This window comes from Rattus norvegicus, chromosome 5 (assembly GCF_021556685.1).
Source record: "Rattus norvegicus strain SHRSP/BbbUtx chromosome 5, alternate assembly SHRSP_T2T, whole genome shotgun sequence".
Classification (NCBI taxonomy): domain Eukaryota; kingdom Metazoa; phylum Chordata; class Mammalia; order Rodentia; family Muridae; genus Rattus; species Rattus norvegicus.
In genome coordinates, this window is record NC_141538.1 from 39,766,254 (window position 1) to 39,789,764 (window position 23,511).

General features: G+C 37.6%; 1 non-coding gene across 1 annotated transcript; it reads right to left on the reverse strand.

Moving 5' to 3' along the window:
- Positions 1-22,701: 22,701 nt before the first annotated feature.
- Positions 22,702-22,835, reverse strand: LOC120103316 (small nucleolar RNA SNORA17). The gene has a single exon (XR_015621601.1). It is a non-coding gene; the product is annotated as a small nucleolar RNA SNORA17 (small nucleolar RNA).
- Between the last annotated feature and the right edge of the window lie 676 nt (positions 22,836-23,511).

Here is a 23,511-nt window from a genome sequence, read left to right on the forward strand (position 1 = left end):
GAGCTGGAGAAGGGCTCTTCCTCAGAGAAGGGCACAGGATTAGTTATCTAAACCAAATGGTCAGCATGTAAAGGCAGCATCTAATTTGAAATTCTTTGTGATTTTAAATGAAAATACCCCCTCCCCAAGGCTTATATGTTTGAGTACTTGGACTTGAGTTTGGAGAACTATTTGGAAAAGATTAGGAGGTGTGACCTTGTGGAATAGGTTATCACTTAAGCCAGACTTTAAGGTCAAAGACTCATGCGCCTCTCTCTCTCTCTCTCTCTCTCTCTCTCTCTCTCTCTCTCTCTCTCCATCTCTCTGTCTATCTTGCTTTCAGATCAAGGTGTGAACTCTCAGGAATTCCTGCCACTATCCCTCTAATTCTCTAAAACCATAAGCCCAATTAAACTCTGTCTTCATGAGCTGCCTAGGTCAGGTGTTTTAGCATAGCAATAAAAATAAATAAGTAAAACACAAAGCTACTAAGATGTATTCCAAAGTTTTAATTTTACAACAGTGTAAGAGTATTTTTTAAAATTCCTAATTGTGTTATCCCTTAAGCAAGTAAATTATGCTATTAACAGGCAAGCTGAATTTTTTTCTTCAATATTTAAGAAACTCAGCTACATATGCTGTCAACTTACTGCCACTCCCAAATGCCTATTTCATACTTACGTATAAAGATTAAAGTCAATATCATCTTTCTAGCTCCCAATGCTGCCAGAATTTTATAATTTCAAAATGCTGCTTTTATAATGGCTCTAAATAAATTCCTTGAGATGTTATGCTTGAAATAGTAGGAACCAGACCACCACAATTATCTCATTCTAAAATTTCGCATGATGGCTACCTATGTAGAAAGAAATCATCCATTAAAAAAAGGCAATGACAGTTTTACACTAATTGTCAGATTATGTGTTTAACTAAAACTGGGACATAAAAGGCAGAATTATCCAAGTCCTAACATTCAAAAATAAAAAGAAAACTGTGTTTACAAAGGGTTGATTAACATAACATTGAAATTGAAATTGAAATGCCATATACAACCCCAAACCCAAGCAAACGGAAAACTGGTGTAAATAAATCAACTGAGTCTTGATCAAATGAACTCTTTTCCAAGTCATGTTCATAGATGGAATTTAAAGTATAGACACACACACACACACACACTCAAAAAGCCTTCGTTTATTGACCTGATTGGATCCTAAGGGAAATATACAAATGAAGAATTTCACAGGGAAAAATGAAGTTTTACAGGCAAGTATGACCTAACAAAAATGGGAAAATAGAGTGAAAATATAGATACTTGACAAGCACTTACAGAGTCTTGGGTTTCTTTCCCAGAACCATACATTCATGTATGTGCATTTGTGCGTGCATATTAGACATAATGTTCTATTGAAGGTATCTTAAAGTTACTTTTTCTTCATGAATCAAAGTCCTAATAAATCAGACTACCTTAGAAAAGGTCTGTAAACATTAACAGAAAGAAAGCCAGGACACATAATGTGTGAGATTTGTGGGCTGAATCTCAGTGGGCTGCCTCCTTTTACACTGTCTGCCACCCTTCTTTGCATATTTCTTAAACTTTTTGTGCTAAAGCCCTTCATATGATAGAGTAAATAATGCTTGCTTGAAGGACCACTGCAGTCATAGAACAAACCATATAAAATAATGTATGTATCCAGAGTAGGCAATCAGGTAATATCAGTCATGCTTCTTATCATTTTGCTTAGAAGAAATTGAAATGACATCAGTGAATTATGTAGGATCAATCACTGTGAATTTCTTTAGATTATCTGCATTCTTTTTATGTATAAAAGTGCTTGTGTATAAATATACATATGCAAGTGCTTAGAGAATTTGAAACATTGAAAACACCCAGAGATTACAAATATAAAAAAAGCTCTATACCTCTCAAAAATGTTAATAGTAAAGAAAATTGGCTCATAAGTTTGCTCAGGATCAAATGCCAGAAAAATGTTAGGTTAGCTCCTTTGGAAAATAAAAGTATGAGTTGAAATTTTAGTATGGCTCTTGGTATCTTACATATGCCAGATGAAAAACACTTATCTTTATGGCTACATGTGTTACTTGGAAGTAAAATTATCCCAAGTCATGTATTTTCCAAGGAAGCAACAATAACTTAATTGTGCCCCTGTTGATCTTAAATTGAGGCATGAAAAATAGCCTTGGAGAATTCAAAAGATGCTCAAGTACTACGCCTAGTGAGACCAGTAGGGTGCAAGAGGATCTGGCAGTAGCAGTCTATCAAAAAGCTATTTACATGTTGAAAGACAGGATTTAATTAATAGTGTTACAGCTGTGAAGTCAATATGCAGATTTGAGTTGCAAGCACGAGGGACCAGTATATCTATTTAACATGTCACCAGTTCAATGATTTTCTCTTTTATGTTAATGCATGGTAATAAGCATACATCCCCAAGTATTGACTGAGTCTTTTTGATGGCTGGTACTTCTTCTACTAATGAACAGTTATAATAGCTACCATTTACTGTGTATTTAAAAATATTCCATGTCCTTTAATAAGCATACTTCACACATTGTTATATTTATTTTTTTCAGCAACCCAATTGGAATGATGCTATCATTATCTTTATTTTTACATAAAAGTAAACCAAGGCTTTAACAAAGTGGGTAATTTGCCATGGGTTGTGCATTTTGTGAAATAGTCCATTGTCACTCTTTAACTTTTTCCTTCAACAACATTTCCATAGGAAGAGTATCTCTATTACTTTCAACTATAGTTAAAAGATTTAAGTATACAAGCAAGATTGAGTCTTGAGCAGTCCTATCCTTGTTCAATTCTGCTATCCCACCACAGGATAGAGAAATTAGCTTAGACTAAGGAAGGGTAAAAGATAGTTCTATTACATGTATTGTGACATAATATTCCTTTTAAAGACAGAACTGTAACAGTTTGTCACCTGTCATTGGATATCATGTTTGTCATCAGCACCTTCTTGTCATAAAGTGAAATACTTGAGCTGGCCTCCTCCATCCTCATGTTTTCAAATTCTCCTACTTTGTTGTTTTCCCTATAATATTTGACACTTCTAAGCATATACAAATATCTCCTTTTTACCTTATTCACTATTTATGTATTATCACATGCTAGACTAATTTTTATATATCATGTACTCTTATACCTATTTATATGTGTTAAAATATTGAATTATATTAACTGACACATACGTTTATGGCTGAAGTTCAGGTTATGTCTATTGGTTTCAGTGGTGTATCCTAAGCACCTGTAATTATATAAAAGGTTCGACTTATTGTGAAATAGAATAAAAGAAAGAAAAAGAAAATGGAGAATGGACTACTAGGCCATAGAGTTAACTAACTACTTAACTTGGAAGTTCTTCTTAATAATAAAGTCCTTTGAAATGAAAGTCATTTAGAGTCCAAAATGACTGATTTTCTTAGAGGCCAAAACATTATAAGTAATATACTTCTCCAAATGATCAGTTAGAAAATACATTTTATCAGACTTCAAAGAATATCTGCTTACTCTACAGACTACATTTTTAGCTTGCATTCTAAACTGCATTATAAACCAATTATGAAAATTCTATGAGATACATTAGAAGCTGAATAAGATAGTCAGTAAATTGTGGACTACTGCATTGTAAGCATTGGGACGGAAACTAGAAACATGAGGGTACACAGAATTTATCCTTCAGCCTAACAGTGTGCTTGTTGAAAATATGAATTAACCCACTTCTGTCAGCTGTAGCTAGTGATACATAATCAGTCCCTTCTGAACACATCTGGTCAAATAATATGGAATTTATCATACTCATATCAACTTGTAATGAGGGATTGAAACAGCATACTGTATTACACCTATAATTCTAGCATTTGGGAGGCTGAGACAGGAAGATTACTGGCCTTCTCAGCACTCTATAGTCCTATGTTTATGTCATCATAGAGAAGCAAGGAAATGGGTCTGTGGCAAAAGGAACAATATCTCAGGACACTAATCACAACACAAACATAAGACCAGGACATCCTCTCCACAGGACATGCTTCACCTATTTGACCTGATGGTCTGTGTCAAACATGTTAAATGGAAAATTGCATTTGTAGCTAAAAGATTCAACATGAACAGAAAAGATTTAAAAAATCCCAATGTTGATAATGGTGGCATTTATAAAATCTGTGGCTATAATATATGCAAAATAGAAGATATCTATACAGTTATTGAAATACTAGCACAGCAGGGGAAAGAAATGTGTGTATAGAGATATTGAGTTTTGTGTGGAAAATGCAATGGCAAGTTTCCACAGTAGTGATGTAAGACATGATAGACAGAGGCAGAGATTGACTATAAAGCAACTAAAACAATGCACAGAAACCATCTCTGGAAATTATAGAAGAAATGCTCAGAGAATTTTTATGGCTCACCTGATTCAAATGCCATTTGCTGAACACCATGAAAGTGTTTATGAGATGTCTCAAGAACTAGTGCCATATACCTGAGAATCAGTCAAAGAATGGGATGCAAGGTTGTATTCTCTTGGTTTTTATTCATTTGGTATTATTCTTTTATTCCCAGCATGTTTTTCTTTGAAATGATAGAAATATAGGAATCCATTTTTTTCACTTCTTTGAAGCATATTCCAGACTTTTTGCAGAAAGGTAATTATTTAAATGATAGCTGTTGGAGTTTTTACTTGCTGTGGATTTCTACGGAGTTGATTGACTTGGCACAATGGAAGTATTCCTGTCACACAATTTTCCACAGCGAGAAACAAGAATGAAGGCTGATGTCGGCCAGTCTAAGCTAACTGTATCACTGGGATACACTTGCATATTTGTTTGTATCATGTACATAAGATCTCAATCTCTCAAAATATGGGGGCATACTTATGCCATCTGAAGATTCCCAAAAGCTTTGTGAAAAGGTCTCTTTCCTGAAAAGTGGAGATTGGACTCTAAAATACACAGAGAATAAAGTCTTGAGACAATTAAAATTTAAAAAAAAAGGAAAGAATTGGACTCAAACTCCCAGGTGAATAAATGGAAGCCATCAGCTGAGGTAGTAAATGTCATACCCAATAAAGTAAACCCCAACCAAAATCAAGCAGAAGATACAAGACCACTATAGACAGAGAATAGCAACCCAGAGCGTTTTATACATACATATATATATATATATATATATATGTGTGTGTGTGTGTGTGTGTTTGTGTGTGTGTGTCTGTGTATGTGTGTGCATGATTATGCATATGTATGTATATGTATATGTATATCACATCTTACTCATCTTAAGACAAAAATAAAGGAGTCTTTAATACCTCATTATCACACCTAGATAGAATTTCCAAATTAAATTGGCAAATAAACTTCTGAGTTAAATTACATCATGAATCAAATAGAATTAACAGATATCTACAAAACATGCCACCCACATGATAAGAAAAAGAACATTCTTGTCAGTGGCACACAGAACTTTCTCCAGAACTGACCACGAGAAAACAAGACTTAAATTGAAATAATTCTCAGCATCCTATCAGAGTAGAGCAGTTTAAGCTGGAAGTCAATAACTACTCTCAAAAAATACACAGCTTTTTGAATCCCAATCAATTCACGTTGAAATGAAGAGTGAGTCAATGAAGGAATCGAGAAGGAAATAAAAACTTTCATGGGATCAAATGATAATGAAATTACAATAGATCAGAACGTCGGGTGCACAGAGCACTCAGTAGTAAGTTCATAGCTATAAACGCTCACACTACAAAGTCAGAGAGACTTGGAAAACAGCTCAGATGATAAAGTACTCTTTGTACAAGTGTGAAGACTTGGGTTAGATCCTTGAAAACAACAAAAATGCTAGATGGATGTCTCACTCATTTGTCTTTTTTTTTTTTCAATATCTTTAATCTTGTTTTACAATCCTGTCATCCCCCTCCAGATTTGACCTCCAAAAGTTCCTCATCCTATTCCTCTTGCCCTATCACCAAGAGGATGTCACCACCCCCAAACCCCATAGTCCCAGGCCTCCCCACTCCCTGAGGCCTCAAGTTTCTTGAGGGTTATGTGCTTCTTTTCTCACTGAGGCCAGACCAAGCAGGTCTCTGCTGAATATATATCGGGGACTTCATATCAGTTAGTGTATGATGCCTGTTTGGTGGCTCGGTGTCTGAAAGATCTCTGTAGTCCATGTCAGTTGAGACTGCTGATCTTCCCATTGGGTCGCCCTCCTCCTCAGCTTCTTGTAGCTTCTCCCCAAATTAACCACAGGGTTCCCCAGCTTCTGTCCATTGGTTAGGTGCTAGTATCTAAATCCAACACTTTCATCTGCTTGTTGGGCCTCTCAGAGGGGAGCCATGCTAGTTTCCTGTCTGTAAGTACACCATAGAATCAGTTATATTATCAGGCCTTGGAGCCTCCCATTGGGATGGACCCCAATTAGGGCTGGTCTCTTCAAAATTTTTGTCCCTACAGTACTATTATTTATTTTTGTTTTGTTTTCATTTTTAATTGAATTTTTTAAATTTACATTTCAAATGTTATCCTTTGTCCAAGTTTCCCATCCATAAACACTCTATTCAATTAACCCTCCCCCTTCTTGTAAGAGGGTATTCCCCAACCCAACCACTCACCCATTCTCACCTTCCCACCTTCCTGCCCTGACATTCACCTACCGCCCCGGGGGGAGGGGGGTTCCAGCCTTGGCAGGACCAAAGGTTTCTCCTCCCATTGGTGCCAACAAGGCCACCTTTTGCTACATATGCAGCTGGGGCCATGGATCTGTCCATGTGTACTCTTTGGATGGTGGCTTAGTCCCTGGGAGCTCTGGTTGCTTGGTACAGTAGTTCTTATGGGGTTGCAAGCCCCTTCAACTCCTTCAGTCCTTTCTCTAACTCCTCCAGTGGAGACCATGTTCTCAGTTTAATGGTTTGCTGAAAGCATTCGCTTCTGTATTTGCCATGCTTTGGCAAAGACTCTCAGGAGACAGCTATATCAGGATCCTGTCAGCATGCACTTCTTGGCATCAACAATATTGTCTGGGTTTAGTGGCTGTATGTATTATGGGCTGGATTCCCAAGTAAGGAAGACTGTGAATGAACATTCCTTCAGTTTCTGCTCCAAACTTTCTCTCCATATCTCCTCCGATGAATATTTTTGTTCCACCTTTAAAGAAGGACTGACGCATCTGCACGTTGATTGCCTCTCTCCTTGAGCTTAATGTGGTCTGTAGATTATATCTTAGGTAATTCAATCTTTTGGGCTAATATCCATTTATCTGTGGGTACATACAATGTGTATTTTCTTGTGTTTGTGTTACCTCACTCAGGATCATATTTTCTAGTTCCATCCATTTGTCTATGAATTTCATGAAGTCATTGTTTTTTGATAGCTGAGTAGTTCTCCATTGTGTAAATGTACCAAATTTTCTGAATCCATTCCTCTGTTGAAGGGCATCTGGGTTGTTTCCAGCTTCTGGCTATTATAAATAACCAGTTCTGTTATGAACATAGTAGAAAATGTGTCCTTGTTAAACATTGGAGCATCTTTTGGGTATATGCCCAGGAGTCGTATAGCTGGGTCCTTATAGCTGGGTACTATGTCCAATTTTCTGAGGAACCTCCAGACTGATTTTCAGAATGGTTGTACCAGCTTGAAATCACACTAACAATGTAGGAGTGTTCCTCTTTCTCCACATCCTTGCCAGGATCTGTTGTCACCTGTTTTTGAACTTAGCCATTCTGACTGGTGTGAGGTGTAATCACAGAGTTTTGATTTGCATTTCCCTGATGACTAAGGATGTTGAGCATTTCTTTAGGTACTTCACAGCCATTCAATATTCCTCAGCTGAGAATTCTTTGTTTAACTCTGTACCCCATTTTTAATAGGGTTATTTGACTCTCTGTAGTCTAACTTACTGAGTTCATTGTATGTATTGAATATTAGCCCTCTATTAGATATATGATTGGTAAAGACCTTTTTCAAATATGATCATTGCCATTTTGCATTATTCACAGTGCCCTTTGCCTTACAGAAGCTTTGCAGTTCTATGAGGTAGATTCTTGATCTTAGCAAATAAGCTATTGGTGTTCTGTTCAGGAAATTTTCCCCAGTGCCCATGTGTTTCAGGATCTTCCCCACTTTTTCTTCTATTAATTTCAGTGTATCTGGTTTTATATGGAGGTCCTTGATCCACTTGGACTACAGCTTTGTATAGGCTGATAAAAATGTTTCTATTTGCATTCTTCTACTGGCTGACTGCCTTTTGAACCAGCACCATTTGTTGAAAATGCTCCCTTTTCCCCACTGGATGTTTTAGCTCCTTTGTCAAAGTTCAAGTGCAATAGGTGTGTGGGTTCAATTCTATTCTATTGATCTACCTGCCTGTCTCTGTACCAATACCATACAGTTTTCATCACTATTACTCTGTAATACAGCTTTAGGCCATGGATGATGATTCTCCCAGAAGAACTTTTACAGTTGAGGATAGTTTTTGCTATCCTGAGTTTTTTGTTATTCCAAATGAATTTGCAAATTGCTTTTTCTAACTCTGTGAAGAATTGAGTTGGAATTTTGATGTGATTGCATTGAATTTATAGATTGCTTTTGACAAAATGGCCATTTTTACTACATTAATCCTGCCAATCCATGAACATAGGAGATCTCTTCATTTAGTTTGATGTTGACTACTGGTTTGCTGCATATTGCTTTTACTATGTTTAAGTATGGACCTTGAATTCCTGATCTTTCCAAGACTTTTACCATGAAGGGGTGTTGAAATTTGTCAAAAGCTTTCTCAGCATCTAGTGAGATGATCATGTGGTTTTTCTCTTTGAGTTTGTTTATAGAGTAGATTATGTTGATAGATTTCCATATATTGAGCCATCCCTGCATTCCTGGGATCAAGCCTACTTGATCATGATGGATGATCATTTCTATGTGTTTTGGATTCAGTTTGCAAGAATTTTCTTGTGTATTTTTGCATTAATATTCATAAAGTAATTTGTGGTGTCATAGAAGAACTTGGGTAGAGTTCCTTCTGTTTCTACTTTGTGGAATAGTTTGTACAGTATTGGTATCAGGTATTCTATGAAGGTCTGATAGAATTCTGGATTAGACCCATCTTGTCCTTGGCTTTTTTTGGTTGGGAGATTTTTATAACTGCTTCTATTTCTTTAGGAGTTATGGGACTGTTTAGATGGTTTATCTGATCCTGATTTAACTGTGGCACCTTGTGTCTGTCTAGAAAATTGTCCATTTTCTCCACATTTTCTAGTTTTGATAAATATAGGCTTTTGTAGTAGGATCTGGTGATTTTTTTTTAATTTCCTCAGACTCCGTTGTTATCTCTCCCTTTTCATTTCTGATTTTGTTAATTTGGATACTCTCCCTGTCCTCTCTCGTTAGTCTGGCTAAGTGTTTATATATCTTGTTGATTTTCTCAAAGAACCAGCTCCTGGTTTTGTTCATTCTTTGTATAGTTCTTTTTGTTTCTACTTAGTTGATTTCAGTCCTGAGTTTCATTATTTCCTGCCATCTACTCCTTTGTGTATACTTGCTTCTTTTTGTTCTAAAGCTTTTAGGTGTGCTGCCATGATGTTAGTGTATGCTCTTTACAGTTTTGTTGTTGTTGTTTGGTTGTTTTTTTTTTTTTGTTGTTTTGTTTTGTTTTTTGCAGGCACACAGATCAAGAGCTTTCCTCTTAGCACTGCTTTCATTGTATTCAATACCCTTGGGTATGTTGTATTTTCATTTTCATTAATTTCTAAAAAGTCTTTAATTTTTTCTTTATTTCTTTTTTGACCAAATTATCATTGATTAGAGCATTGTTCAGCTTCCATGTGTATGGGGCTTTCTGCTTTTTTTGTTGTTATTGAAGATCATCCTTAGTCTGTGGTGATCTGATAGTATCCATAGAATTATTTCATCTTCGTGTATTTGTTGAGGCCTATTTTGTGACTGATTATATGGTTTATTTTGGAAAAGGTAACATAAGGGGCTGAGAAGAAGGTATATTCTTTTGTCTTTGGATGAAATGTTCTGTAAATATCTGTTAAATCTATTTGTTTCATAACTTCTATTAATTTATCTATGTCTCTGTTCAGTTTCTGTTTCCATGATCTGTCCATTGCTGAGAATGTGGTGTTCAAATCTCCCACTATTATTGTTTGAGGTGCAATGTATGCTTTGAGCCTTAGTAGGGGCTCTTTTATGAATGTAGTTGCCCTTGCATTCGGAGCATAGATATTGAGGATTGACAGTTCATCTTGGTGGATTTTTTCCCTTTGATGAATATGAAGTGTTCTTCCTTATCTTTTTTGATAACTTTTGGTTGAAAGTTAATTTTATGGATATTAGTATAGGTTCTGCAGCTTGTTTCTTAGGAGCATTTCCTTGGAAAATTGTTTTCCAGGCTTTTACTCTGAAGCAGTGTCTCTCTTTGTCACTGAGGTGTGTTTCCTGTATGCAGCAAAATGCTGGGTCCTCTTTTCACATCCACTTTCTTAGTCTATGTCTTCTTGCATTTCACATTTTCTTTGACAGTTTTGTCAATCTTTTCAAGGATATCTTTTTTTCCCCTTAAATTCTCTCTTCTATATCTTGTATTCTGTCAGTGATGGTTGCATCTAGGACTCCTGATCTATTTCCTAGGTTTTGTATCTCAAGGGTTGTCTCTCTTTGTGATTTCTTTATTATTTCTTCTTCCATTTTAGATCCTGGATGGCTTTGTTCAATTTTTTCTAAACAGGAACAAATCTGGGTCAGAATTTTTGACTGTGGGATGGCAACCCCATCTCTCCACTTGGTTCTCTGCCTTTCTACTGAAAGTAGAACTCTGCAAGTTCCCTATCCCCACTGTAGGGCATTTTATATAAGGTTTCTGCCTTTGAGTTCTGAGAGTCTCTCACCTCCCAGATCTCTGGTACATTCTAGAGGGTCCCATACCTCCCACCTCCTGAGGTTGCCTGTTTTCATTCATTCTGCTGGTGCTCATGGATTCATTCCTGTTCCTGCCCCCAATACCTGATCATGTTCCCTTTTCTCCTCCCCCTCTCCTCAGTCCCTCCCTTTCTATGCCCCACATGATTGCTTTCTTCTCCCTCCCTAATGGGATTGAAGCAACCTTATTTTGGCCCTTTGGTTTGTTAACCTTCTTGAGTTCTGTGAATTGAATCCTGGGCATTTTTTTCAGTTAATCTCTAACCCAAATAAGCCCATGAAAGGAAAACACAACTAGATTAATATGAATACAAGTTGCAGGCTTAGATTGGTCAGATCTACCACTACACTACTCTATTCCTCAGCTATGAGATCCCTTATAACTTGCAGTTTCATCAGACCACATGCTTCTGTTCCATTTCCCTTTCACCTCCTCCTCTTCAGTCTTCCTCTCTCTCCTTCCTTTCCTCATTTTTCCCCTTATCCTTTCTCCTTCTCTCCCCCAAAATTTTTAGCTCCATCTCTCTTCCACTGTCCAGTGACTGGTCCTAGACTTTGTTTTTCAAGTTAAAATGGGGAGAAAAAATTCACATGAAGTCACCTGAATTTTGTCCTGGAATATTTTGGTTTCTCTAGTTATATTGATTGAGAGTTTTGCTGGGTATAATAGCCTGGGCTGGCAGTTGTGTTCTCTTATGGTCTATATCACCTCTATCCAGGCTTTTTAGGCTTTTTTCTAAGTCTGATGTAATTCTGATAGGTCTGCTTTATATATTACTTGGCCTATTTTTCTATTTCCAGGATTGTCACCATTTGTGATTTCTTTATTGTTTCTACTTACCTTTTTAGGTCTTGAACTTCTTTGTTAAATTTCTTCACCTGTTTCATTGTGTTTTCCTCAATGAGTTTATAACCTCCTTAAAGGACCCCATTTTCGTTGTCTGATAGGATTTTAGGTCTCAATCTTGCTTTTGAGGTGTGTTGGGATATCCAGGGCTTGCTATGGTGGGAGAACTGGGTTGTAATGATGCCAAAGTATATTGGCTTCTTTTGCTTATGGTCTTGTGCTTGCCTCTCAACATCTGGTTATCTCTGGTGTTAGTTGGCCTGGGTGTCTCTATCTGGAGCCTGCCTCCTCTGTCCCTGGCTTGCTGCAGGTCTTATGAGAGGCCTGTGCCCTTGCTGTAGCAAACATCCTGGGAGGCCATCAGACACTGTGGTCTTCAGAGGGGCATGCTCACCAGTGATATGTTGCCCTAGCTGCAGCAGATCTCCTGGGATGCCTTCAGACCAGAGAAGCTGATGATCTGCTCTGTCAGATAGTACCATCTTACCCTCTTGCAATTCCTGCTTTCTTGAAAGTCAAAAGCAAAGAATCCCTGGAGCAAGCTGGCTAGCCAGGCTACATCAGTGAGTAATTTCTTCAACTGAGAGTGATTGAGGAAGGGACTCAGCATTCAACCTTGTTTCTCTACACATCCATGCACATGTCTCACAAATATACAAGCAAAGAAATAAAAGAAGTCTTAAAAAAACAACCTATGTCCCAGGAAAGTAAGAAGTCAAATTCAAATGCAGCAGATGGCAAGAATTATAAAGATCATGGAGGAAATGAATGAAATAGAGACTAAAAACAAAATATGCATATAATATATTAACAGTATATTATAGTTATATATTATTATAGAAATATAAATATTAGAAAATTATATATTATTTATAATACAATAACCATATATATTTAATCAAATAATTGGTTATTTTAAAAAATGAACAAGATTGGCCAACCCCTAGCCACATTAGCTAAAGGAAAGAGAAAGAAGACCCAAATTAACATAATTAGAGATAGGAAGCTGTTAAAACAGATTGTAATTAAATCCAGATTTGTTTGGCATATTTTGAAAACAATATTCCAATACATTTAAAAATTTAGATAAAGGAGATAAATTCTAAATGCATAAGACCTACCAAAAGTAAAAACTACCTACATAGACTTTTTATAAGCAATTAAATAGAAGCAGTGACTTGAAGTCTACCTATAAAGTAAAGCTCAGGACCAAATGGATTCTAACAAACATCCAAGGGAGACCTAATCACTAACACTTGTTACACTGTTCTACCAAATAAAAAGAACACAGACACTACCAAACTCAGTCTCCAAAGCTTTTATAAAAATAATATACACATATAAATAAAAAGGGAAATTAATTTTAAAAAGTGGTCAAACTACAGATAATCTTCTTGAACAAAGAAAAAAAACCAAAACCTCTATAGGAGTACTTCTAAACTGAATTCAAGAACATATTAGGACAATTAGAACCAAGTGGCTTCATTCCAGTATTGCAATACTGGTTCAGTATATGCAAACCCATAAATACAATACACTAAGATTAAGGACAGAAATCACAGAAACCCAGCTCCAAAAAAAAAAAAAAAAAAAAAAAAGAAAAGAAAAGAAAAAATAGAAGATGTCTCAAGATAAGAAAGGCTGTATATAGCAAACTTAAGGCAAACATTAGAGTAAGGAGATTGCTTCTAAATTGTAGAATGAGACCAAGCCACACACTCTCTATTCTTAATCTAGATAATACTCTAAGTTTTAGCAAGAGCAGTAGGTGAAAGTTATAAAAGGGTATAAAAAGTATAAAAGTGAAAAATAAAGCAGTACAGAATCATGTTTTCTGCTAAGAAGAACAACATGATTCTGTACTTTAAAAAATCACAAAGACCCCACTAAAATTTATGGCTGTGATAAAGGTTTTTCCATAAATTTCAGGATAGAAAATCAGTGTATAAAAATCAGAAGTTTTTATGCACATCAATAACAAACCTGCAGACACAAAATTATGAAATAGATCTTATAAATCTAAAACCATCTAGTAATAAAACTAGCAGATTAAAGACTTCTCTTTAGGGAAACTTGAAGACACTGAAAAACTAAATTGAAGAAGACATTGGATAATGAAAAGCTCTTCTGTGCTCCTGGATTGGCAGAACAAGAATTGGAAAGATATACTTCTATATACTTGGAAGGCTATACTTCTAAAAGTAATGTACAGATTCAATAAAAATCCCATGAAAATTTTAATGACATCTTTCTTAAAACTAGAAAAAAAGTCCTAAAACTCTTTTGGGAATACAAAGGACCCCAGATAGCCAAAATAATTCTAAGTAGGAAGAACACAACTATTAGGTATCACACTTCCTGACATCACAGTATCCTATGGGGTCATAAGGACAGAGTCAACATGGAACTGGCACTGAAACAAGCATGCAGACCAATAAAGCATAACAGCAGACACAGACGTAAACCTGTACAACTGTAGTCACCTAAATTTTGACTGAGACATCAGAAACACACACTGGGGAAAACCCCAACCTTTTAAGTAATTGGTTTGGCCAGACTGAATGCCATCTTCAGAAGAATAATATCATATGTGTATTTCTTAGCCTGAACAAAAGTCAGTTCAAATAGGATCACAGACCTTAACTCAAAATTATGACTTTCAACTTGATAAAACACTTCAGAAGGTAAAAATAAGCCAAAAAAAGTCTGTGCAGAACACCAGTAGCATAAGAATTCACCAATGAGATGACAAGAAATTAAAAGGCTTCCTTACAGCAAAAGAAACTATTAACAGAAGTAAACTATATAATGGGGAAAAGGTCTTTCCTAGCTCTACTACAGACAAAGAGTTAATAGATGAAGAACTGCAGAAACTCCCAAAGTGCTAAGCAATAAGTGAACAAATAAACTGCAAAGGCATTTATCAAAGGAAGATACAGACATTCTCAATAAATATGAAGAAGTGTTGAATATCTCATAGAAATACAAAGTAAAACAACTTTGAAAATTATCACATCCTAGTGAGAATGACTAACACCAGGAAAAGAAATCACAAATGCTTATGAGAATGTGGGGAAAGAGCATCATGTGTGGGGAGTCTCTCCTTTAATTCCCAGGTCTCTTGTAGACAGACACAGGTAGAATTTTTGTGAATTCTAGTCCATTGTGGTCTATGTAGGGAGGTCCAGGCCACCCAGAACTACACAATACAACTCTGAATCAGGAAACAGAAGAATAAACAAAGATTATGGGAAAAATAATTGTTGAAGCACAAATCACTGTGTAGCTGTTTTAGAGATTCTTTGAAAAACTAGGTATGTCACTTATGATACCAAACTGCCTCTACATTCTACTCCAGAGTTACAAGCACGTCCCTTTTTACCACTCTCCTTTTCAACATAAGGAGAAATGAAGCAGTCTAGATATGTATCAATGGGGAAATGGATAAGGAAAGTATAGAGTATTCCTAACAGAATTTTATATATCAGTCATAAAATAAGTGAAACTGAAAATCTCAGGAAACTCATGGAATTGGGAAACATCCCAGGAAGTGAGCTGACCCAGGCTCAGAAAGCAGATTTGGCATGCACTTTCTGATAAGTGGATATTAGGCCAAAAGCTTTGAATACCTAAGAAAAAAATTCACAGATCAACTGAAGCTCAAGAAGAAGGAAGACCAAAATATGAACTTTTCATTCTTTCTTAAAAGGGAGAACAAAATACTCACCGGAGGAAATACAGGGACAAAGAGTGGAGCAGGAACTGAAGAAAAGGCCATCCAGAGACTGGGGATCCATCCCATATGCAGCCACCAAACCCAGTCACTATTGCTGATGCCTTGAAGTGCTTGCTGACAGGAGCCATATAGGATGTCCCCACAGAAGCTCTGCCCGAACCCTATTGATATAGATGAGGACGGTTGCAGCTAACCACTGGACTGAACAAGGGAACGCCAATGGAAGAGTTAGAGAAAAGACTGAAGGAGCTGAAGGGGTTTGCATCACCATAAGAACAACAGTATCAACCAACGAGACCCCACCAGAGCTCCCACGAACTGAACCACCAACCAAGGACCACACATGGAGGGACCCATGACTCCAGACACATATGTAGCAGAGGGTGGCATTGTCCAGCATTGATAGGAGGAAAAGGCTTTGGTCTTGTGAAGGTTTGTTTCCCCAGTGTAGGGGAACGCCAGGGCATTGAGTTGGGAGTGGATGGGTGGGAGTGGGAGCATCCTCATAGTAGCAGGGGGGAGGGGATATGGGAGAGGGGAGGAAAGGAATAGCATTTGAAATGTAAATACATAAAATATCCAAGGAAAAATAAAATTAAAAAAAATAAATCAGATTTGGCACGTTCCTCCCCATCTGTAGCCTCTAGCACCCACTTATTGAATGTTATGTATGTAGGTGGGAATAAATGTTGGAAGAGGCAAAGAATCTAGAAAGGGACCCACAAGAAGGGGAAAGAGGCTTGGAGGTAGCATAGTGGAGAAAACCACAGAACACAGGATATATTAAAGTGGAGGTGGGGAATTGGGAAAGTGGAGCACAGGAAGATGAGGGGAACAGAAATGGAGACTCAGTCCATATTAACTGTGTTTGGGAATTGTCACAATAAAGACTTTTACTTGGTAATCCAACAATTGATTTTTTAAAGGCAAATTTGTACAGTTCCCTGTGTGATAACTCCACCACAAGTCCACCCTTATGACTCCCAGAGAACTTGAGAGCTTCTTTTTTCTTTTCTTTTCTTCTCTTTTCTTTTTTTCGGAGCTGGGGACCGAACCCAGGGCCTTGCGCTTGCTAGGCAAGCGCTCTACCACTGAGCTAAATCCCCAACCCCTGAACTTGAGAGCTTCTTAAAGCAAGCAATTTATTCATAAACCAGAGTTGCAAAAACGAAGTAAAAAATGAATCTGTGACCTTTTATTTAATCATTTGCTTAAGTGTTTTACAATAACAAAGTATGCTACATACAAGAAAAGAATTTAGATCACTGGAGCCTGGTATGGCTGTCCTCTGAGAGGCTCTACCAGCACCTAACTGAGACAGATTCAGATACTTTCAACCAACCATTAGATTGAGCCTAGGGACCCCTATGTAAGAGTCATGGGAGGACTGAGGGAGCTGAAGGGGATTGCAACCCCAGAAGAATAACAGTGTCAATTAACCAGGACCCCTCCAAACTCCCATGGACTAAGCCACCAAGGAAAGAGCATACAGGGGATAGTCCATGGTCCCTGCTATAAATGTTGCAAAGGACTGCCTTATTTCTCTTCATTTGGAAGAGATGTGCTTAATCTTGTGGAGTTTTAATTCCCCAGAGAAGGGAAACACTAAAGGGGTGAGGGGTGGGGTAGGTTGGCCAGCACACTCTTAGAAGCAAAGGAGAGGAGGGATGGGGTGAGGGGCTCCTGCAATGGGAACAGGGAAGATGGACAACATTTAAGTTGTAAATAAATAAAAATAATTAATATAAAAGTAAGAATGAAAAAAATGAACAAAACCTTCACTTCTGTTTGGACAGCAATCCAAAGAGGATTCTGCAGGACTGATGTACTCTCATAATGTGTGCAAAGACACTGACAGGGGTGCTGCCTGGGCACATCCAGGCACCAGTCTTCTAGTTAGGCATCTGGAATGGGACTCACCATATTAGGAAGTCCACTTGGTTACAAATATTCCATTTCAATATGTGCATCCATCCTCTATAACATAGTAAATTGCTGTTCAGTGTGATTCTAACAACTACACACGGTCTTGCATTCATGTTTCTTGTCAGTCCCCTGTCCTGTTTTAATGACAGCTCTGTTTCTTTTCACTTGGACTTGCTGACATTATTCATTTAAAAACATGGATAAGGACATATTGGAAGCCAAGTTCCAGTTCAACATGAGAACTAGTACATGAGACTCTAGCATTGAAGTTTTGTTTTATGTAGATGTATTCCATGTGTGTTTAAGAGTGTGGGGCTTTTATTTTATGTGTGTGTGTGCATATGTATTTTCATGGTAGGGATCTCATCTCAACCCTAATGCTTGAATAGCGAGCACTTCATCTCCTAGGCCAAATCCGTAGCCACTGATGTTTTACCATGTGTAATATACTTCTACTATCTGTTTGCTATTTTAATCATTTTATTGATTACATTATCTTGATTGTTGATGTTTATGTAAATAACAATGTATAATCAAAATAGTTGGTATGCATACTTTTTATTTAAACCAACGATATCAAAACACTGACAGTACGATGAAATTATTAAAGAGCTATTGCCTCTTTCTGGATCAAAATGAACATTGCAGATGAGTGAAAAGGCAGAGAACAATATACAGGAAGGAGAAAGTGTGGAGAGGAAAATCAGACATAGGAAATAGGACACTTATAATGTCAGGAAGAATAAGTCTTTGAGGCTGTGTCTTGAACAATCTCCAGGGACTTGAACCTGACTGAGGACAAGTAAATGAAGAAAAGACAGACAGACACATAGAAAAGCTAAGATTGGATGATTTGGGATGTCTACCAGAGAAATCTCAACACTCCAGATGGTCAGCCTGTTGTTGTCATTGTCATTGCTGTGTTTGTTGTTTGGTTTTAGTTTTTTGTTGTTGTTCTTGTTTCTCTATTTAGAATTGAGCAAAGTGGCCGAGGTTATTTCACCCAGAAAAACAATGAGGCAGAGTTTATGGTATATGGCTGGGTTGAAGACACAGATTTAGCAATAGGATCGGTATCTACAGGGGAGTGATCTTCAGGCTTTAAATATCCAAAAGGACAAAGATATGATGGAAACTTTATGCACATATTAGCAATACTCACACTGAGTTCCCCAAGGAAGGCTTTGCCATGGTACTGGTCATCACCTCAAGTTGGGAGAGAGCTGTGCATTTCTACATGGGTCTGAGGCTCTGAGGTCCTTGACACAGCTCTTCCCTTGTCAGTAGCATACAGTTATTTGCCCAGAATGCAGCATACATTTATTTGCTTACTCATTGCTTCCTCGATTTTTTATACTTCAGGGTTCGAAGTATCAAGGATCACTAAGAGAAATGCTGCTTCCAAGACTTGCTCAGAGCTTTCAAATGTTCAAGTCTGTTGTTCTCTAATGATTTCAGCACCTGCCAATAACATTTCATTTGTATTTACAGCATTTTGTCAACCTGAACAATATGTTTTCCTGAATTCTGGCTGAACTGATTACTATTTTCAGAGACATTTCATTGTGTAACAAACAATATTATAAGCCACCCCCAAAGTCATCCATCATATTAAAATGTCTACTATAGTAAATTGTCAGAGGTAAAGTATTGAAAAGTCCTTCCTCATTCTGATAGAAGACCACTTGTCTTTGAAAAAGTAGGGATGATTTCTATTTGTTTATAGAAACACAACCGTGTACTTTTGTGGATCATGTGGTGAAAAACACTAATTAAAACAGTCATTGACCTGGGCATAATGGCACAAGCTCATAATCACAGTCCTTGTGAAGGTGAAGAATAGGATTGTAAATTCAAAGTTAACCTAGACTACTTAATGAGATCCAGGGTAAATAGGCACTTGAAACACCAACAGCAAAAAGGGACACCGATAATGACTTTATTTGTTCTGATGAACATCTCCTTGTTTCTCTACTTCAAGCCTGTAGCAAGTGGTAATGAAACCTGAGTGCATAGTTCTTTATAAAGTACCTGAATCTAGTTAACCCAGTTACTTTTAGATTCCAATTATACAACTCCAAGAGACTGAATGTATGGGACTGCCCAGTGACCAAGAATGTAATTTCCCTTGGAAGCAAAAGACTCACAGTATGATATGTTATAGTTTATCCATTTGTTTTACTTCATCAAAAACATCAATAAATTCTTGATTTCCTTAATTTTTATTATTCAGCCAATAAAAGTCATATCATTTTCTGTCAGTGAAAATAAATGATGTTCAAGAGAACTCAATTTTAAAAGCTGTATTTATTTCGCCAAATTCATTTCCCTAAATAATTTTATACTCTGCCCAGTAATAAAGTTATGGATAGCAGGTGGTATCCTATAAATAGTTACAGCAATTTTAAGTCTCATTAGAACATGAAAGCCACAAAATTTAATTGATATCCACTATTGTTTTTTATCCAATTGAATTTTTAAAAGTTTACTTGCAGAATTGTTTACATTTAATTGCATATTGTCTCATTTTCTCCAAGCTAAAATAAACATTATCTGGATTATACAATGTTCTAGACTTTAAATATACATATTTAAGCTGAAAGAATTAAAAGCAGACTAAGTACCACATTCTCAGTCAAGAATGGAATTAAACTAGGAATCAATACCTGGGGGAATTAAATACATTTCTAAATAACATGACTCAAAAAGTGAGCCTGAAAAAGAATTTTGCCATCGTGAGGCTCGGGAGTTGTTTCATGAGTGAAAGTACTTGCCAAACAACCTGATGATGTGTACTTGGTCCCCAGATCTACGTAAAATCCAGACAAAGTAGTACAAGATTCAGAATGTCCAGAAGAGAATATGGGGGGCAGAGACAGGAGGATTTCAAGAGAAATGTGTAGGCAAGCTATCCTACATGTGCTGAAGAAGAGGTCTCTTCTCGGAATAAGGTGGAAAAAAGAAAAATATCCCAAAGTTGTTCACACATGCACCACAATATACTTGTGCCTTCACTCACACATAGGCAAGCAAACAAACAACCGCCCACATGTTCACAGAAAAGTAGACACACCCCCCCCACACACACACACCATAAAATAAATTAATACAATTATAAGAAAACAAGACAGTATCAATAAAAGCAAAAGCTGGAACATTGAAAAGTTATATACAACTGATTAAATTGATTAGATAATTTCTACAATTATCTCAAAGAAGCAAAGAAGGAGTCCATAAATGGTCAATATCAGAAAAGTAGACACCATTGTTTATTGTTCAGACATTATAAAGATAAGGGAGTACTCTTCACAAAATTGCGTCCACAAACTGACCCAATTTTTTCAGATATATGTAATCAATTTCTTCAAAAATATAGTAATATTTTTAAAAATTTCTCACCCAAATCTATAAGAAGTATCTAATTTCCAGATCCTAAATGAATAAATAGTTTAAAATCTAAACCATAATTAACCAGGTGAAGACATATGTAAACTTATGGAACTACAACTTCTTCTTCTTCTTCTTCTTCTTCTTCTTCTTCTTCTTCTTCTTCTTCTTCTTCTTCTTCTTCTTCTTCTTCATCTTCTTCGTCTTCTTTGTCTTCTTCTCCTCCCTCTCTTCCTCTCCCTCTCCCTCCCCTTCCCCCTCCTCCTCCCCTTTCCCTCCTTTTTCCTCTTCTTTCTTCCTCTTCTGCTTTTGTTTTGTTTTATATTCCTCTAATTTTTAACTTCTTATTGGCTCTTTGTGAATTTCACATCATGGACAAAAATCCTGCTCATCTACTCCTTCCTCCATACCTGCCCTCCAACAGAGAAAAAAATCTTATTGTGGAAGTTGTAGCATGTGTCAGTGTGTCCTACAATATACCTTTTTGTCTATACTTCTTTGTAAATATTCATTGCAATGAGCTATTAGTCTGGTAGGAGACCTCTGGCTTCTGCTACTCTATCGGTATTAGAACCGCACTGGGACTCCTGTCAGAGATCTTTTCTCCCTGTGTGATAGAGAGCCTTTAGTTTTAGATCTGTAGGACTTGACCCTTTATGAACTCCAGCAGTTCATCGATCCATAGATGTTGAGATGAGTCAATTCAAAGCCTTGGATCTGGGCCTAAGAAGTATCTGAGTTGATCAGCCTGTCAGCTCTTCCACATATACCAATGGGTCAGCTCTCTGTTCTACTCAATCAAGGTGCAAGATTCCCTCTACCTAGTACTGCAGCAGACAAGAGGTTGGGCCGACTTTCCCCTGCTTACACATGCAAGGATAGCCTACCTGCAACCACCACAGAAAGGCCCGGCTCTACCTAGCTGCCCAGGCAAGCTACACAGTCCTCTCCCAAGTGTTGTAGCCAGTGAGGAACAGAGACAGTTTTCCCACTCTCATAACTCCAGGGCAGCTCTCCTGCCTGCTGTAAGAGGCAAAGGGCAAGTGAGAGTCAGGAAACTATCCCTTGAGGAGATCCAAAACTAAAGGGGTACCATGTCTCCTTTGGTCACTCCACCAGGGTCTGCTTGTCCATCCCTTTGCCACCAGGGTTATCTCTGCCATGCTGCCCCACTGAAGAACAGGGCTTTCTCTCCAGAGTGTTGCAGATGGTGAGGGTCATGACCATCTCTCCTGCTGCCATGATCCTAGGGCCAGGTGGCAAGGGGCCAGAGGAGAGGTGGCATCTCTCTCTCTCTCATCCGTGCTCAACACCATATCAGAGCCAACTCTTCTATGCTCATATCCTTGTACTAGCTCACCTCTAACTTTGAAATGTGCAGAATCACTCTCCTGGGCAGCTGGATATGGTTGGTGTCAGCTCTCCTTTTATTCATGGGAGAAGGATGGGGCCAGTTTTGCACAGCTATCAAACATCAGCATGTCCCCTGCAGCTACAGGAACACATACCCAGATATTTACTCCAGTGGCAGCACAGGCCAGGACCCCAACATGGCCCCTAATGGCTTCACTAGCTACTCATGTCAGGCTATTCCTTGTTCCTTAGGAGTCCTCATTTCTGCCTCTCTTCATTGTGCCCACATTCTTCTGTTTCTCTTTCCTTTCCATATCTCCACCACTCTCTGGGTGGTGGCACCCAGGATCTCTTACTGTTTAGGATAATATCAGGAATTGTCTCAGGAGAGTTATTGCACTGGGCAGAGGTCATCTTAGGTATGAGCTACACAGTGCTGAACTGGTACTCATTCACTGCTAGCTCCCTGTCTGGTCCCCATGGTACTAAATGGTGTTGTGATTGTCTTTCAGTCTTGCTTTTGTCAGAGAGTGTTGGGCTTCTAATCATTCAGACGTTCACAGGTCAGAACACAGAGTATATGGACATAGACTATCTCTTATCTGCCACTTACTGTTTCACATATGACACAGCATCCATGCCTGTGATGCCTCTACAGGCAATTGTGGAGTCTTCACCTTCAAAGATGAACACATTCTCCACAACATATCTCAGAAGAAAAACACATTCCATAAGACCAAAGAATGTACCAGAGAAGAAAATGACTAATATAATTCACAAATAATATAGAAAACTGTAAAAAGAAATAGCAAGTTATTTTAACCAAATGTACAAAGAAATATATATTATGACCAAGCAGGATTTTTCCAGATATGCACAGTTAGTTCAATATTTGGAAAGACAACTAACCTTCATTGTTACAATACTGTCCATGAATTAAGCTGTGTGAAGAGAATTCTGAGAGTTTGTGAGAAAATTAAAAAAAAAACAGAAAAGAAAGACAAGAAACTTGTGTAAAAGTAACTTTTAGTCTCTAGTTATAATCATTGTCTTTGAGGCCTTCTGAGTAAGCTCACTCTTTTTGCTTCGTTCTGAACTCTAGTTGTCTGTTTCAACTCCGCTATTCTGACTCAAACCACTCTCCAAGCTGACTGATTCAAACTGGCTTCTCTCAGCTTCTCAGTGAATTGCTCTGCTTGGCTTCAAACTAACTCTGTCAATTTGTTCTAATCTTCTGGCTACTTCTTATTCTCTGATTTCAACTGCCTCTGCTGACCTGCACTGAGCTGCACAAACTCACAAACTCAACTCTACTGCACTGTCCTCACTACAGTGTACT